Source organism: Ictidomys tridecemlineatus, chromosome X, assembly GCF_052094955.1.
Source record: "Ictidomys tridecemlineatus isolate mIctTri1 chromosome X, mIctTri1.hap1, whole genome shotgun sequence".
Taxonomy (NCBI): domain Eukaryota; kingdom Metazoa; phylum Chordata; class Mammalia; order Rodentia; family Sciuridae; genus Ictidomys; species Ictidomys tridecemlineatus.
Window position 1 is genome coordinate 33,406,327 of NC_135493.1, and position 17,407 is coordinate 33,423,733.

Consider the following 17,407-nt stretch of genomic DNA (forward strand, 5'->3'; position numbering starts at 1 on the left):
CTTCTCAGACTATTCCCAAAAGACCTAAAAAGAACATACTACAGGGATACAGCATCATCAATGTTCATAGCAGCACAATTCACAATAGCTAGAATGTGGAACCAACCTAGATACCCTTCAATAGATGAATGGATTTTAAAAATGTGGCATTTATACACAACAGAATATTACTCAGCAATAAAAAACAACAAAATCATGGCATTTGCAGGGAAATGGATGGCATTAGAGCAGATTATACTAAGTGAAGTCAGCCAATCCCTTAAAAACAAATGCGAATGTCTTCTTTGATATAAGGGGGGGGCACTCAAAACAGAACAGGGAGGAAGAGCATGAGAAGAAGATTACCATCAAACAGGGATGAGAGGTGGGAGGGAATGGGAGAGAGAGGGGGAATTGCACGGAAGAAGGAAGGAAACCTGCATTGTTATACAAAAATACATATAAGAGGATGTGAGGCGAAGGGGAGGAAAAAAATAAGAGAGAGTGAGAGAAATGAATTATGGTATATGGGGTAGAGAGAGGGGAGGGGAGGGGAAGGGAGGGGAGGGGGGTAGGAAGGGGATAGGAAGGGCAGCAGAATACAACAGACACTTGTTTGGCAGTATGTATAAACGTGGCTATATAATCAACATGATCCTGCAATCTGTACAAGGGGGAATACTAAGAATTCATACCCCATTTGAAACAAATGTATGATATATGATATGCCAAGATCAATGTAATGTTTTGAGCAACCAATAAATTTCTGATGTTTAAAAATAAATAATAAATAAATAAATGGAATCCTTTGAGATCCGGCGCCCGAGGAGACACGCAGCTGACATTGTCTTCGCAAGAAGGCTCTGCAGTCTCAGAGCCTTGTATCGCCTGTTTGAAATGGCAACCCTCAAGGAAAAACTCACTGCACCAGTTGCAGAAGAAGAGGTGACAGTCCCAAACAATAAGATCACTGTACTGGGTGTTGGTCAAGTTGGTATGGCGTGTGCTATCAGCATTCTGGGAAAGTCTCTGGCTGATGAACTTCCTCTGGTGGATGTTTTGGAAGATAAGCTCAAATGAGAAATGATGGATCTGCAGTATGGAAGCTTGTTTCTTCAAACACCTAAAATTGTGGCAGATAAAGATTACTCTGTGACTGCCAATTCTAAGATAGTGGTAGTAACTGCAGGAGTCCATCAGCAGGAGGGGGAGAGTCGTCTCAATCTTGTGCAGAGAAATGTCAATGTCTTCAAATTCATTATTCCTTAAATTGTCAAGTACAGTCCCGATTGCATCATAATTGTGGTTTCCAACCCAGTGGACATTCTTACATATGTTACCTGGAAACTAAGTGGATTACCCAAGCACCGTGTGATTGGAAGTGGGTGTAATCTGGATTCTGCTAGATTTTGCTATCTTATGGCTGAGAAACTTGGCATTCATCCCAGCAGCTGCCACAGATGGATTCTGGGAGAACATGGCAAATCAAGTGTGGCTGTGTGAAGTGGAGTGAATGTGGCTGGTGTTTTTCTCCAGGAACTAAATCCAGAAATGGGAACAGACAATGATAGTTAAAACTAGAAGAAAGTGCATAAGATGGTTGTTGAAAGTGCCTATGAAGTCATCAAGAAAAAAGGATACAACAACTGGGCTATTGGGCTGACCTTATTGAATCCATGTTTAAAATCTATACAGAATTCACCCAGTATCAACCATGGTAAAGAGCTTGTATGGCATTGAGAATGAAGTCTTCCTGAGCCTTCCATGTGTCCTCAATGCTGGGGGATTAACCAGTGTTATCAACCAGAAGCTGAAGGATGATGAGGTTGCTTACCTCAAGAAAAGTGCAGATACCCTGTGGGACATCCAGAAGGACCTAAAAGACCTGTGACTACCAGCTCCAGGCTATAGAAATTGAAAACCTGAGCCTTTAGTCTGCATCCATGTACATGGGTCAGTTTACTGCTTCTTTAATATGCGATATGGGCTACAGGATAAAGCCCAGGCTCGTTTTAGTACTTACAATAAGAGCTCTTGAACAAATAAAATTAACTGTTCTAGTGTGGAAAAAAAAATGGAATCTTTATTTGCATTTCTCTCCCTCCCTCCACCACACATACTCTTCTTAGAGATCAAAGTGCTGGGAGGATACAGGCCTCAATTCAACAATCCTCTTCTCAGTGTGGGGATCATAGTAGGCTATCTTCCATTTTCTTATATAAACTTATACGTGGAAGAGGAGTTATTACTTTTTCAAAATAAAGGAAGATAGACAAATTGGTCAGGTGGTTTCACATCACCTGCAGCAGCCCTGGAAGGCCTCAAAAAAGGTGCAGGTCCCATAAAGAGCAGGGAGTAATAATGCTGGGAGTGCCTAGTTTTGGGAACTAGCTTCACAGTCAAGGAGGGACCAATTAGAGCTTTAATGACCTTAGGAAAATGAATCATGAACTTAGAATTTGAAAGGGTACTTTTTGTGGTACTAGGGATTGAATCCTAACACTGAACTACATAGCCAGCAAACCTCTAACCCTCCTTTATTGAGACAGAATCTCACTAATTGATGAGGCTCTTCTCAAACTTCAGATCCTTCTGCCTCAGCCTACCAAGTTGCTGGGATTACAGATTTGCACCAATCCCAATGAAAAGGTATTTATTTGAACATTTTTTCCTTCAAATATTTTTTAAAAAATATTTTTGTTAGTGTTGTAGTATACATAATAGAGGGGTTCATCTTGACATATTCCTAAATGCATAATATAATTTCCTCCACTTCAATCGATAAGGACATAGTACAAAATGAAATCTGAAATGAAGCAGATACAGGATTCCTCACCATGCTAAGGATGCAACCTAGGGTATTGTGCCTGCTAGGCAAAAGCTCTCCACCACTCAGCTTCATCCCCAGCCCGGGATCAAAAATTTTTTTTCCTATTGCAAGACCTATGCTAATTCTATCTTCACTACTACTAACATCTAAATACTCTAGATCTATTAATTTATTTACTTATTTGGGGGCTATGTGAAGTGAAAATGTGAAAGCTCCAAATATTTTTGTGGATGTTGAATAGTAAATCTTCAGTTTTGTTGTTCCTTTGGTAATTTTTTTAATGTTTTTAGTTGCACATGGACACAATACCTTTATTTTGTTTATTTAGGTGGTTTTTGTTGTTGTTTTGGTGGTTGGTTTTAACATGAGGCTGGGGATCCAACCCAGTACCTTACCCTTGTGCGTTTTACTACGGAGACACAACCCCAGCCATCCTTTAGTCATCCTTTGCCCTCTTCCCAACAAGCGCCTTACTCAAAGGAGACAAATGGGTTCTCCTGAGCAAATAGCAACTAAGACATAGTTCCCACCTGACTTTCCCAGGCGCCCCTCTCCTCTCCCTTCAGGCATCAGCATCAGGAAGTATCTTACGATGTTCCACTCCGCCCCTAGGCGGGGCCAACATCTGAAATCCTAATTCCCAGCGCCTCTCCTTCCAGCTAGCCTACAGCCCCCTGGCCCTCCTGGGAAATCCATGCTTCCTTGGGGTCTTGCGGCATCCTTTACCACAAAGGACACCGTGGGGTCCAACTGCACCCAGCGCCGAGATCCGAGCTGTCAGGCCTTTCAAAAAGACGCGAGGCCTTCCCCAAGTAAGTCTCCTTTGCCTTTTTTTTTTTTTTTAACTGCAGGTCCACAGTAAGGTCGTCTCCTGTGCTTCAGAAGACTCGGTGGCCTAGGCAGGGCCACGTGTACCTCCCGGGTCTTGTGTTTGGGTGCCCCTGGTTTTTACCGCTGCCTAGTTTTCCTGACAAGTGTAGAGAGAGGTGCCAAGGAGAATTCCTCTGGCCTTCCCCGTCTGTGGGCCGGTAGCTGGTGGGCAAAGAGCGAGAGGGAAGAGATGCTGCCCCGCTGATCTCTGATCTCGGATCGCAGATCGTTTCGCCCCACTGGGGTTCTCCCCACTCACAGTGAGCTAAGTCGGTTTGAGCTGAGAGATTAAACTGCTGTCTGAAGAACCTAGGTGTGAGCTCCCAGGAACATGTCCTTTAATGAATGACCTATAAAGAAACGGCTCCATTTGGAAGAATGCATTGAACGACAAGAGCTTTCACATTTTCACTTCACATCTCCCGCCAAATAAATAAATAAAAATCGGTTGGATATCTAGGGTATTAAAACGTTTGTAGTAGTGAACATAGAATTAGCATAGGTTTTGCAGTAGGAAAAAAAAATGATCCCGGGCTAGGGATGGAGCTGAGTGGCGCGGAGAGCTCTTGCCTAGCATGCACAATACCCTAGGTTCCATCCTCAGCATGGCGAGGCAGGGCCGGGCGGAGGCAGAGGCGGATCCTGTATCTGCTTCATTTCAGATTTCATTTTGTACTATGTCCTCATCGATTGAAGTGGAGGAAATTATAGTATGCATTTAGGAATATGTCAAGATGAACCCCACTGTTATGTATAACTATAACACTAACAAAAATATTTTTAAAAAATTTGTGTGCGGGGCTGGGGATGTGGCTCAGGCGGTAGCGTGCTCGCCTGGCATGCGTGCAGCCCGGGTTCCATCCTCAGCACCACATACAAACACCGAGAACTAAAAATAAATAAATAAATATTAAAATTCTCTCTCTCTCTCATCTCTCTCTTTAAAAAAAAATTTTGTGTGCAAAAAAGTCCGTGTGGAATTGAACTATCTTGTTCAGTTAACCCTAGATGGTGTTAAACCTCAATTTTTAGAAGACAGTTAAAACTTATAATTCCAGTGTCCAAAAAACCAAATGGAAAATGTTATAGAAAGAAATTAAAACAATGTTCAACTGACTTTTTTACCAACTCAATTTCAATACCCCAAGGAGAAAAGAAGCATCCTTGAGTATCACAGACAAAAACAAAATGAATGGCATTTTAATCAGTTGTTTTCCTCTGCCATAGCATAAAATCTATGTAGAAATTCTATCTTATACAATAGTTCTGTTTTAATTACCTTTAAGCCTTGTTCAATAGTTTTTTTTTAATGTTTTCATGATTCTGAATCTCTTTCCAGTTCATTTATTTTAACATCATATACTGGCTACCAGTTCTAATCATGAAAAAAGAAAATCTTTAATTATGAGAGCACATTCATCAGAAATTACTCATAAGCATACAAATTATAAAAGTTGCAGCTCTATGGAAAGCACATATTGTTGGTTGTTTCATTTTCTGAATGTTGTTTTGTTATCATTTTATTTTGTTGGTTATTCTGAGGCAGGGGTCTTGCTATGTGTTGGTTAGGCTGGATGAACTCCTGGGCTTAAGCAATCCTCCTGTGTAGCTGAAAATACAAGGACTTAACCCTGCATTGTACTGCATGATTTACCATGGTTTATGTTTTTTTCCTTTTTCTTTTCTTTTTTTAATATTTATTTATTAGTTGTAAATGGATACCATACCTTTATTTTATTTATTTTTAATGTGGTGCTGAGGATCGAACCCAGGTTCAGGGACCTCCTAGGCAAGCACTCTAGCCCTGCCCGGCACCCCACCCCTATGTTTTTGCTTTTTCTTTGTACAGGGAATTAAATACCTGAGGTGTCTTACTAGTGACATCCTCATATCCTTGTCCTTTTGTTGTTGTTGTTTTGTTTTGTTTTTAAAGGCAAGGTCCCACTAGGTTGCTGAGTATTCTGAGTATTTCGTCCTACCTTACCCTCCCAATGTTACCAGACTTGTAGACAACTGCCACAGCCTTACCTTAATTCTTTATGAAAAAAAAAAAACACTTCCATCTTGTAAATGTCTGTGTGCAGTCCCATTTCTATGCAGTTCCATGTTCTTGGAAGGAAAAATGATTCATAGTGAAAGGCAAGAGAAGTGACTGACAGTCTCCCTGCAGGTAGGCTGCCTATTGCCTTGCTCCCTCTCAGCACAGAAAGGGGGTACATGGTGTGACAATAGAGAATTCATGTAATCCAGGGGTGCTGCAGGCTTCTTAGTAAGCACAACTGGGGATATCCATTTGGTGATATCCGTCCTATCAGGCATCTGGAACTGTCTTCCACCACACACCAAAGAGGGGCTGAAATATGACTCGGATTCCGAACGCCTCTCCTTCCAGCTTGCCTCCAACCCCCTGGCCCTCCAGGGAAACTGATGCTTCCTTGGGGTCATGCAGGCATCGTTTACCACAAAGGTCACCATGGGGTCCAACTGGACCCAACGCCCAGAGATCCAAGCTGTCGGGCCTTTCAAACTGAAGCGAGGCCTCCCCCAAGTAAGTCTCCTTTGCCTTTTTTTTTTTTTTTAACTGCAGGTCCACAGTAAGGTCGTCTCCTGTGCATCAGAAGACTCGGTGGCCTAGGCAGGGCCACGTGGACCCTCCCGGGTCTTGTGTTTGGGTGCCCCTAGTTTTTACCGCTGCCTAGTTTTCCTGACAAGTGTAGAGAGAGGTGCCAAGGAGAATTCCTCTGCCCTTCCCCGTCTGTGGGCCGGTAGCTGGTGGGCAAAAAGCGAGAGGGAAGAGATGCTGCCCAGCTGATCTCTGATCTCGGATCGCAGATCTTTCGCCCCACCGGGATTCTCCCCACTCACAGTGAGCTAGGTCGGTTTGAGTTGAGCGGTTAAACCGCGGTCTGAAGAACCTAGGTGTGAGCTCCCAGGAACATTTCCTTTAATGAATGAACTATAAAGAAACGGCTCCATTTGGAAGAATGCATTGAATGACAAGAGCTTTCACATTTTCACTTCACATCTCCCGCCAAATAAATAAATAAAAATCGGTTAGATATCTAGGGTATTAAAACATTTGTAGTAGTGAACATAGAATTAGCATAGGTTTTGCAGTAGGAAAAAAAAATTGATCCCGGCCTGGGGATGGAGCTGAGTGGCGGAGAGCTCTTGCCTAGCATGCACAATACCCTATGTTCTGTTCCATCCTCAGCATGGCGAGGCGGGGCGGGGCGGGGCGGAGGCAGAGGGGGATCTTGTATCTGCTTCATTTCAGATTTCATTTCCTACTATGTCCCCATCGATTGAAGTGGAGGAAATTATAGTATGCATTTAGGAATATGTCAAGATGAACCCCACTGTTATTTATAACTATCACACTAACAAAAATATTTTTAAAAAATTTGTGTGCGGGGCTGGGAATGTGACTCAGGTGGTAGCGCTTGGCGGATTTACCACAAAGGTCACCGTGGGGTCCAACTGCACCCAGCTCTGAGATCCGAGCTGTCAGGCCTTTCTCACTGACGCGAGGCCTCCCCCAAGTAAGTCTCCTTTGCCTTTTTTTTTTTTTAACTGCAGGTCCACAGTAAGGTCGTCTCCTGTGCATCAGAAGACTCGGTGGCCTAGGCAGGGCCACGTGGACCCTCCCGGGTCTTGTGTTTGGGTGCCCCTAGTTTTTACCGCTGCCTAGTTTTCCTGACAAGTGTAGAGAGAGGTGCCAAGGAGAATTCCTCTGCCCTTCCCCGTCTGTGGGCCGGTAGCTGGTGGGCAAAGAGCGAGAGGGAAGAGATGCTGCCCAGCTGATCTCTAATCTCGGTTCGCAGATCGTTTCGCCCCACCGGGGTTCTCCCCACTCACAGTGAGCTAGGTCGGTCTGAGCTGAGAGATTACACCGCTGTCTAAAGAACCTAGGTGTGAGCTCCCAGGAACATTTCCTTTAATGAATGACCTATAAAGAAACGGCTCCATTTGGAAGAATGCATTGAATGACAAGAGCTTTCACATTTTCACTTCACATCTCCCGCCAAATAAATAAATAAAAATCGGTTAGATATCCAGGGTATTAAAACGTTTATAGTAGTGAACATAGAATTAGCATAGGTTTTGCAGTAGGAAAAAAAAATTGATCCCGGGCTGGGGATGGAGCTGAGTGGCGGAGAGCTCTTGCCTAGCATGCACAATACCCTATGTTCTGTTCCATCCTCAGCATGGCGAGGCGGGGCGGGGCGGGGCGGAGGCAGAGGGGGATCTTGTATCTGCTTCATTTCAGATTTCATTTCCTACTATGTCCCCATCGACTGAAGTGGAGGAAATTATAGTATGCATTTAGGAATATGTCAAGATGAACCCCACTGTTATTTATAACTATCACACTAACAAAAATATTTTTAAAAAATTTGTGTGCGGGGCTGGGAATGTGACTCAGGTGGTAGCGCTTGGCGGATTTACCACAAAGGTCACCGTGGGGTCCAACTGCACCCAGCTCTGAGATCCGAGCTGTCAGGCCTTTCTCACTGACGCGAGGCCTCCCCCAAGTAAGTCTCCTTTGCCTTTTTTTTTTTTTTAACTGCAGGTCCACAGTATGGTCCTCTCTAGTGCATCAGAAGACTCGGTGGCCTAGGCAGGGCCACGTGTACCTCCCGGGTCTTGTGTTTGGGTGCCCCTGGTTTTTACCGCTGCCTAGTTTTCCTGACAAGTGTAGAGAGAGGTGCCAAGGAGAATTCCTCTGCCCTTCCCCGTCTGTGGGCCGGTAGCTGGTGGGCAAAGAGCGAGAGGGAAGAGATGCTGCCCAGCTGATCTCTGATCTCGGATCGCAGATCGTTTCGCCCCACCGGGATTCTCCCCACTCACAGTGAGCTAGGTCGGTTTGAGTTGAGCGGTTAAACCGCGGTCTGAAGAACCTAGGTGTGAGCTCCCAGGAACATTTCCTTTAATGAATGAACTATAAAGAAACGGCTCCATTTGGAAGAATGCATTGAACGACAAGAGCTTTCACATTTTCATTCACATCTCCTGCCAAATATATAAAAATAATCTCACAGGAGGGACCCCCCCCCCTACACCGCTACCACATCTGCCCCCCCCAGATCCTAGGGCCCCTGTGTCTGTGTGCATCTTGGGGACGCAGGGACGGCATAGGGGAGGTGTTCTAAGTGAGGAGGTGTTCCGGTGTTCCCCGTCCCCAGCAGCACCTCTCCTGGCTGGACTTGGAGTCCGGGTGGTTGAGTGTGAGAGAGGGCAGGAGAGCAGTCCGGAAGGGAGTGGGCCCCTTCAGGGGCGGCTAGATGTCCCTCAGTTGCTCCCAGTGGCAGCGTGCCCCACACCGGCCAGGCGCCCCTTCGCCTCAATGGACCGCGACCTCAGGGTCCCCGGGCGCCAGGGCATGTTTCCTGGTGGCTGGGCAGTTCTGGGGGAGGGGGTGGGGGGCCGGGGTTGCCGAGCAGGATTCCCTGGAGAGGGCAGAGTGTCGCAATGTCCCGGCGGTGGTCCCTCCGCCCGAGATGAGTTGGGTGCCAGTCTGGAGGCCAAGGGGCCTCTTGGCTTGAAGGGACAGGTGGGCATGTGCCCTGGGTTCCCAGGGGTGGACCCTGGAAGGAGCGCCTGAGCCTCGGGCGTGTGAGCCCTCCGGGGCCAGGCGCGGGCTCTCTGAAGGGGGAGGCAACGAGGCAGAGAAGGCGCCCAGGCCCACACTGGCTTCCCGAGGCCAGGACTGGGCGCCTCTGCTTGCGTGCCGGGTGCCCACAGGCACACAGTCAGCTGAGGAAAGAGAGTCTGGTCCTTCCCGGAAAAGGACACTTGGGCTCCCTGGCTCCAGCCTTGGGTGGGTCTCTCCAGAAGGAGCAGGACCCAGCCATAGCGTGGCCTGGGGGGGGAGGGTGGGGGAAAGTGGGAGGGGGTGCGGGCAGTGGGGCTGGGGTGGCCGGGGCATTGGTGATGGGCTCTGGCTTCCCTGGGGTGGGCCTCCAGGGGTCTCTCGGTCTGTTCTGAACTCCTCTGGGAGCCTTCCATGGCCTGGGTCCAGCTGAGGGCTGATGGGGTCCTGGGCCAGGGAGGCAAGAGATTCTCAGGCTGGGGTGCAGAGCAGCGAGGAGAAGTACAGAAGGGAGGGATGTGGAGAGAGAAGAGGGGGGCACGGGTGCCGGGAGGTGGAGTGGGGTGGGGTGGGGTGGGGTGGGGTGGGGTGGGGTGGGGTGGTGGGGAAGAGGACAGGAGAGGGAGAAGGAGAGGGAGAGGCAGGTAGGCAAGCAGTTATTGGTGGTGGTGGTAAGAAGACAGAGCCGTCAGCTTCTGCGTGGGCTGTCCAGCTCAGCCGTCGTGGCGTTCAAACAGGAGGCCTCTGGGGGTCCAGGTGGTGGGGCCGGTGCGAGTTGGCGAGGAGGACCCACTGAGAGGAGGCCGGCCGGGAGGTGGCGGCGTCTCTGTGCGGGGGCGCTCCTGCGTGTCCCTGTGCTCGCGTGTGTGTGTGTGTGTGTGTGTGTGTGTGTGTGTGTGTGTGTGTGTGAGTGAGTGCCTGCCCGTCCGCGGGGTGGTACCCGGGTGCCCTCCTAAGGGACATCCATTTGGTGGATTGGAGGTGGGGTGGGGAGAGACCCAGCCCTCGGTGTGGAAATGGGCCCCGCGGCAACAAAGTTCCAACACACACTGGCTCCTGTGGGTGTCCTCCTGTGGGTGTCCGTGTCCGTGCCCGTCCTGGAGCCCGAGGTGGAAGCGGCCACGGAGTGCTCCCTGCCACTGTCCCAGGCACAATGGTAAAGCCGGAGGGCAGGCGGAGAGGCTTGGCCGCAACCTGGGCTTGGGGAAGCCCAGCAGCCCAGCCTTTCCCCGAGGACTCCCCAAGCAGCTGGTGCCAGGCCAGGAGGGGAAGCCACGGAGGCGCCCCCCGCCGCCGGTCAGGCGCACTGGCTGGGGTATCTGGGGGTGGGGGTGGGGGAATCCTCGGGCCTCCCTGCCTGCAGGCGGCAGGAGGGGAGAAGAGGACACCTGGCTCGCCCTGAGGGGCCAAAAGGGCAGAGCCGCCGCCGTGTTGGACGCCTGTTCAGTGTGGTCAGCGCCCCTGTATGTCGAGCTTCTGGCAGGTTTCTGTCTTCAGTGTTCTAGATTCTACCCCTCTAAATGATTTTTACTGGTTTGTTTCTTCTGTTATGTGAATTTCTCATTTCTTGGCTTCTTTTCCCTGTGTCCCTGTGTCCTGGGATCCTCAGGAAAATAAGGAAGAATGGCTTACCTTATTGTTGAGAGCCACAGCCAAAGGGGCCCCAGCAAACTTCCAGCTGCCGGCTGATGATCCAGCTGCCAGCAAACTTCCAGTTGCTGGCTGATGATTGGCTCACAGTGGCCCCAGCAACATCTAGCTGATTGGCTCCTCTGCGGTGATGTTCATTGGGCTGTTTCCCTGCCCTTCAGACTTCCAGCTGATGATTGGCTCACAGCGGCCCCAGCAACATCTAGCTGATTGGCTCCTCCACGGAGCTGCTCATTGGGTGACTTCTTTGGCTCTGCCCACGCAACCCAGCCAATCGGCTTCAAGAGCAGGAGGATTGGGGGAGGTTGAGAGGCTGGTGTGGGAGAGAGAGGCTTGTGGAAGCCGGTGGTGGCAGTTGGGCTCTGAGGGTTTTTCCCTGGAGCTGTTTTGTTTGGCGTTTGTAGTTCTAAAAATAAAGTTAGTTTCTTTTTGACAAGTGGCTCCTGATTTGTGCCAAGCCAGACTTCGGCACCTTATATTCAATATTGCTCTCAAGTTTTCAAGCCCATGAATTCCCCTGTATCTGATAATCAAGAAGACATCCAAGTATGCTGCATAAAGCTCACTACTATTGGGTTCGGAAGCTCCCACTGATTCCATAGCCTTTAGTAGCTATTTCTGTGTTCACACCCAGAATAACATTCTTCCTTCTGATATCCTTCAGATGCCCCACCTGTTATGACTGCCTGCCAAAGCCAGGAATAAGGTGCATACTTCTCGGCACATAGCCCTCCCTTGCCTACACTGATTCTCTCTACACCCTACTTTTGGAGAGCTTCTGGGTTAACTGCTGCCTTTTCCCATCTCCTTCCTGCTTGGGGCTATGTGCCCTGTTTAGTGTTTGTCTAGGTCTCAGGTAGAAAGTCTCATGGTCTAGGACCCTCTACTGCTTTCTTATTTTTTTGTTGTTTTTGTTTGTGTGTGTGTGTGTGTGTGTGTGTGTTTCTGTCTGTCTCCCAGATGTATGCACAAAACTATTCTTTGTCCCCCTTCATTTCACATTTCTGAAGGTTCTGAAGTGCTGCCAAATTGTCTTAAATGGGAAGAGCCTTTTGGATCTAAGCAGGCTTCTTTGCCAAGTCCCAGACAGTAGCATCTAGATCCATGAGTTCTCATAAGTCCCCAGCCTAAGGCCATGAGTTGGTGTTCTCAATTTGCTCCTTTGGCCTGAGTTAAGGCTGGGGTGTAGCTGGACCACAGCACTTTGGTCCTGCCATGTGTGAGTGCCAGAATAGAAACCTACCTTTCCTCATATCAGAGGCCTTCCACACCTAATACACAGAGAGGCTAGAAGCCTAGTGTCTTCATGTTATTGTTTAGATATTAGGTGTCCCGCAAAAGCTCCTGCATAAGACAATATAAGAAGGCTTAGAGATGAAATGTTTGGGTTATGAGAGTCTTAATCCAATCAATGAATTAAACCCCTGATAGGGCTTAACTGAGTGGTAACTATAAGCGAGGTAGGGTGTGTCTGGAAGGTTTATATCTTTTGTATCTGGTGAGTGGAGTGTATATCTATCTATCTATATATCTATATATATATCCGTTTATCTATCTCTATCTGTCTTCTCTCTCTCTCTCTCTCTCTCTCTCTCTCTCTCTCTCTCTCTCTCTCTCATCATGTGAGCTACTTCCCTCCACCACACTATTCCGCCATGATGTTCTGCCTCACCTTGAGCCCCAAGGATGGAACTAGCTAATACTAATACCTCTGAAATCATGAGCCCCCAAAAAAGTTTTTCCTCTAAAATTGTTCTTATCAGGTCTTTTAGTCACAACAGAAAAAAAAAGCTGACTAAAACACTACCCAATAAGAAAAACTATATCCAATGTTGAGAGATTGGGAAATAGGGCATTATTGGACTATTTCAAATCACAAGCATACATCCAGAATAGACCTGATTCTCCAACTCCAGAGAATGATGTTTCTCTGGACTTACCAATACTAAATGGGTATCTCCAGTACCCTTTATCCTATATGAGAAGATGTGAAGAGGATCATCCCTTGAGGCCTATAACCCAGACTTTCTTTGATGTAAGAGTAAAGCTGACAGAAGTTGAACCATAATGTACCTGCCTTACTTTTCCTTGCCTTGATCTAGTATCCAGCAATTAAGACATCTATCTTCTCTGTAAGAATCTGCCCCTAACAGGGTAACAACCTGTTGCCCCTTTACTTAGCTGGGCCTGGGTCCTCCAGATGTGACATGGAGTCCTGGGTTGCTTGTGGTCCTAAACCCCACATGCAGGATCCCCACTAGCCAACCTTGCTTCTGTACCAAGGGCAAGGATCATGGAACCAACTGCCCTTCAGTAGTTCAGCTCCCTTTGCCATACTTGGCAGCCACCATTTCTGTCAACATTGCCACACTCCGCAAACTCTTCCAGTCTCCACACTCCCACCTGCCTCCTCCTGAGACTGTTAGGCCTGAACATACAGGATTCCTCAGTGAGAAAGTCTAGCCCTATGGCTTCAACAGTGACAGTGGAGGATCCTGGTGGAGTGGTTAAGGCCAGTCCCCAAATTCTGAGTGCTAGAAACGTACCTTTCCTCATATCAGAGGCCTTCCACACCTAATACACAGAGAGGCTAGAAGCCGTGCTCAAAACCCTTCCATTTGATGACACTGTTGCTTTAAAAATGCCAACTACCTTTGCCCTGAGGCCCCTCTCTCCATCCTTTGTGGACAAAAATTTGAATGCAGGCCAAAAAGCCATCTAGGCACTAAATTTGGGAATACTAAGGTGAGATACTTACAAAATGGTGTCCTTTTCAGGCTTTCCATAGGGAATGTTAATATCTAAGGGAAAACACCAAAACAAATAGATGGACCTGGAAAACCATTGCTATATCATCTCCTTATGTAAGTCCAAATGTCTTGTTCGTAGCATCCCAGTTTTCTCAGCTCACCTATTGATATTATATGGATCAGGTGACTGTGCATAAAGTCCTAATGCTTTCATGGGGAAAATAGACTTAATGCTTCAAGGTGGGATAAGTTCCCTTTTATTGCTGTGCTGTTGTTTTTCTTCTGTCCTCATCTAACCAATTCCTAACCAGTGGCCTCATCCTGCTTAAGGACTGAAGAGCACCAGCACTTAAAAGGAGTAGAGAGAAGCAAGACCCTAATTGGAGGCAAATCAAGTGAGAAGACAGAGAGATTGATGTCCTGGCTCACCTCTAAGGGATCTCAGCAGTTCGCTATCCATTAATTGCCCCATGTTCGGGGTTCTTGGGTCAAGAGGAGGGCTCAGTGGCCTCAGAGAAGCAGGTAACCTTAGCAAAGGCCTTTGCTTTTGCATCTCTATTTAGAACAGTGGTTGTATTCTCTACTCAAACACTCACTCATCCTCTCACAGGTGAATGCACACATATGTGTATATACACACACTTACTTACCTTCTTATGTATGTCGTATTTCCCTGTTCGTCCCTATTCATCCAGCCCTTTTCCTTTCCATCTTCCTAACCCATCTCTCCAAGATCTACCATAATTCTGGCATGTCTGCCAAGGGTAGGAACAAGATTCATACTCCTGAGCACACAGCCCTTCCTTATGGACCCCTGATTTCTATTTCTGGAGAACATCTGGTATAGATATGTGCTTTGTCAGCTCCTACCTAACTGAGGATGTGTTCCCTGGTTGGTGCTTTCCCAAGGCAAGTCTAAAGGCCCAGCCCTATATTCCTTTTCTCCTTTTCTCTCAGACAGGCTGAAAAGTGCTCTCTCTCCCCTCTTCATTTCATACTCTTGTCTTTTCAGAATGTCGCCAAGTGATCTTAATGTATAGAGCCTTCTGAGCCAGACCAACCTTATTTGACAAGCCCCAGGGCAGAGTTTAGATCTATAGGTCCCAGCCCAAAGTTGTGAGTATGGTGGTCTCTATGTACATTCCTTTTTTTAAATATCTTTATTTATTTATTTTATATGGTGCTGAGGATTGAACCCAGTACCTCACACGTGGGAGGCAAGTGCTCTACCGCTGAGCTACAGCCCCAGCCCCTCTATGTGCATTCTTTGATCTAGAGCTGCACTGTGGGATAGCCATACTCAAAGATCATAAACTCTGCCCCTTGCCCCCACCCCGAGTATGTGAACCAGGTGTCTTCCCTAAGGAGAAGAACTGGGTCACACACTCAGTAGCCATAACCACATGCACAAAACAGACTTGGGTCCCCAAATTCCGGAAAATGATGTGCCTTTGGAATTATGTGTCCCTAGTTGGTATTGTTGCCACCCCTGCCATATTTGAAAAGATGTGTGGAATGATTAAGATGTGTAACCCAGATTGTCTTTGACCTGAATTAGATTAAAGCAGAGGAAACTTGAACTGTAATACACCTGCTCTACTCTTGTTTTTTTAAGTCTTGTACTCTATAATTATAACAATAGTTTCCATCTTTTCTATAAGAGGATGCCCCTGATGAGGTGGACATTCTTGCTTCCCCTTTACTTGGCTAGACCTGCTTCTATTAGATGCAAAATTGAGTCCCAGGTTTCCCAAGATACTGAGACTCCAGAGCACAGCCCTGCTGACTGACTTCTATTCTATACCAAGGACAAGGATCAAGGAGCCAAATGCCCTGTAGTAGCCTTGTTTCTCATTGCCAAACATGGCAGCCACCTAGACCTGTCACCCCACCTCCTCCAGAGCCTGGCAAGCCCAACTGCTGAGAATTCTTTGGTGGGTCAGTGTGACTTCATGGCTTTCATGGTGACTCTGAAGTTACTCAGTGAGTTGGTTGGGGCCAGTCCCTGAATTCCCTGCATACATCAAACCTACGCTTTCTCATATCAGAAAACTTTTCTTCTGGAAACAAAGTTCTTGGAAACTGTGCTCATAAAGTTTCCACTTGATGGCACTATTGCTTCAAAAATGCCAACCACCCTAGCTTTCTGCTCTTCTCACTCCACCCTTTGCAGATGAAAAAAAGATAAAGGCAGGCCCAAAAGCCATCCAAGCCCTAGAATTGCCTCTTAAGTTGTTGGGGTACTGGAAGAGGTAGTGTCCTTTCCTCTCAGACTCTCTGAGGGAAGCAAAAATGTCTATGAAGAAATATCTGAAGGAATAAGTGGATCTATATATAAATCACTACATCATCTCCTTGGGGGTTTGGGGGGGTTACTAGGGATTGAACCCAGGGACATTTGACCACTGAGCCACATCCCCAGCCCTATTTTGTATTTTATTTAGAGACAGGGTCTCACTGAGTTGCTTGGTGCCTCGAGGTTGATGAGGCTGGCTTTGAACCAGTGATCCTACTGTTTCTGGGATTACAGTCATATGCCACCATACCTAGCCTCCTTGGGGATTTAAATCCAAATATGTTAAAAGAGCCATTTTGCGGGGTACAATTGCAGTTATTTCAAGGGTTTGATAGGTCATCTTGGGTCCAATGGTTGCTTGAGGTAGGATGAAAAAACCTGAACTTTCCCTTCATTTTTCCCTCAAAGCCTCTCTTCTGCCCATTCTAAGAAGCTCTATGTGCAACCTATTGTGTTCTCCACTTACACACCCCAGTATTTGGTCCTTCATACATGAATGCATACACAAATGTATACATACACACTTACCTTCGTGTGTGTGTGTGTGTGTGTGTGTGTGTGTGCATATTCTCATTTCTTTTCTCCTACAACCACTTTAGAGATGCCACTATGGATAGAGATTGCTCCCAATGAAAGTGATAGCCCATAACATTGTAGTGTTACTGTTCTCATGTTGTCTCTTTATCTCCCAGCCCTCCTGCATATTATGAGACCAGATATAATTTTTCATAAACAAATAAAGAGGTAAATCTACTTTTGCCCTTCTCTTTGATCCCACAAAGCTCACAAATAGAATGTTATATTTCAGTGTTTTCATAAAATAATTGTCTCCTGGCTGTTACATATCTGTGCAGCATCCTACTGATCCTTTCCATTTCCCCACCAACAACTGCACAAGGTGCCCATGTCTTTTCCTGGGGTTGGGAACATTGTGTATTTATGGTGTCCCAATTCTCTAGACATTAAATTTCTCTTTTTCTTCTCTCTCTAATTTTTTATGTTCAGATAGGGTCTCACTAGTTTGCTGAGGCTGGCTTTGAACTTGTGATCCTCCTGCCTCAACCTGTTGAGTTGCTGGAATTACAAGTGTGCACCATCACATGCAACTTTCCCTCCTCTGTTTTTTTAGAAATACAACTAGTTGTGAGATTGTGTACAAAGTGTGTGTGCAATGGTCACAGTGTCCTTGTCCAACTACAAATGAGTGGCCTGGTAGAATGAGACATAGCCAATCCTTGCATGTTCACCCTTACATAGAAAGTCAGTACAGCAGATCTCTGTGCACCCAGAATGGAGATATCTGGTTTCCTTCATCTACACTTGAGCCAGATAAATTGCTGGTCAGTCAGAGGGCTGGTTCTCCATTTTAGGGTGGTGGAGGAAACAGGCTTGTGATAATATTCTTATAGCTAGTCAACTGTAATCATATAAATACAGAG

At 46.8% G+C, this 17,407-nt stretch overlaps 1 long non-coding RNA gene and 1 pseudogene across 3 annotated transcripts in view; both read left to right on the top strand.

The window, feature by feature from the left end:
- The first annotated feature begins 881 nt into the window (after window positions 1-881).
- LOC101975764 (L-lactate dehydrogenase B chain-like) lies at window positions 882-2,054 on the top strand (annotated as a pseudogene).
- Window positions 2,055-3,375: 1,321 nt separating this feature from the next.
- The window catches only part of LOC110597949 (uncharacterized), a 51,958-nt gene continuing 37,926 nt past the window's right edge, over window positions 3,376-17,407 (top strand). For all 3 annotated transcript variants that reach the window (XR_013431703.1, XR_013431702.1, XR_013431704.1), the window contains exons 1-2: window positions 3,376-3,621; window positions 14,003-14,194. This is a non-coding gene — a long non-coding RNA (uncharacterized LOC110597949). The remainder of the gene's footprint in view (window positions 3,622-14,002; window positions 14,195-17,407) is intronic.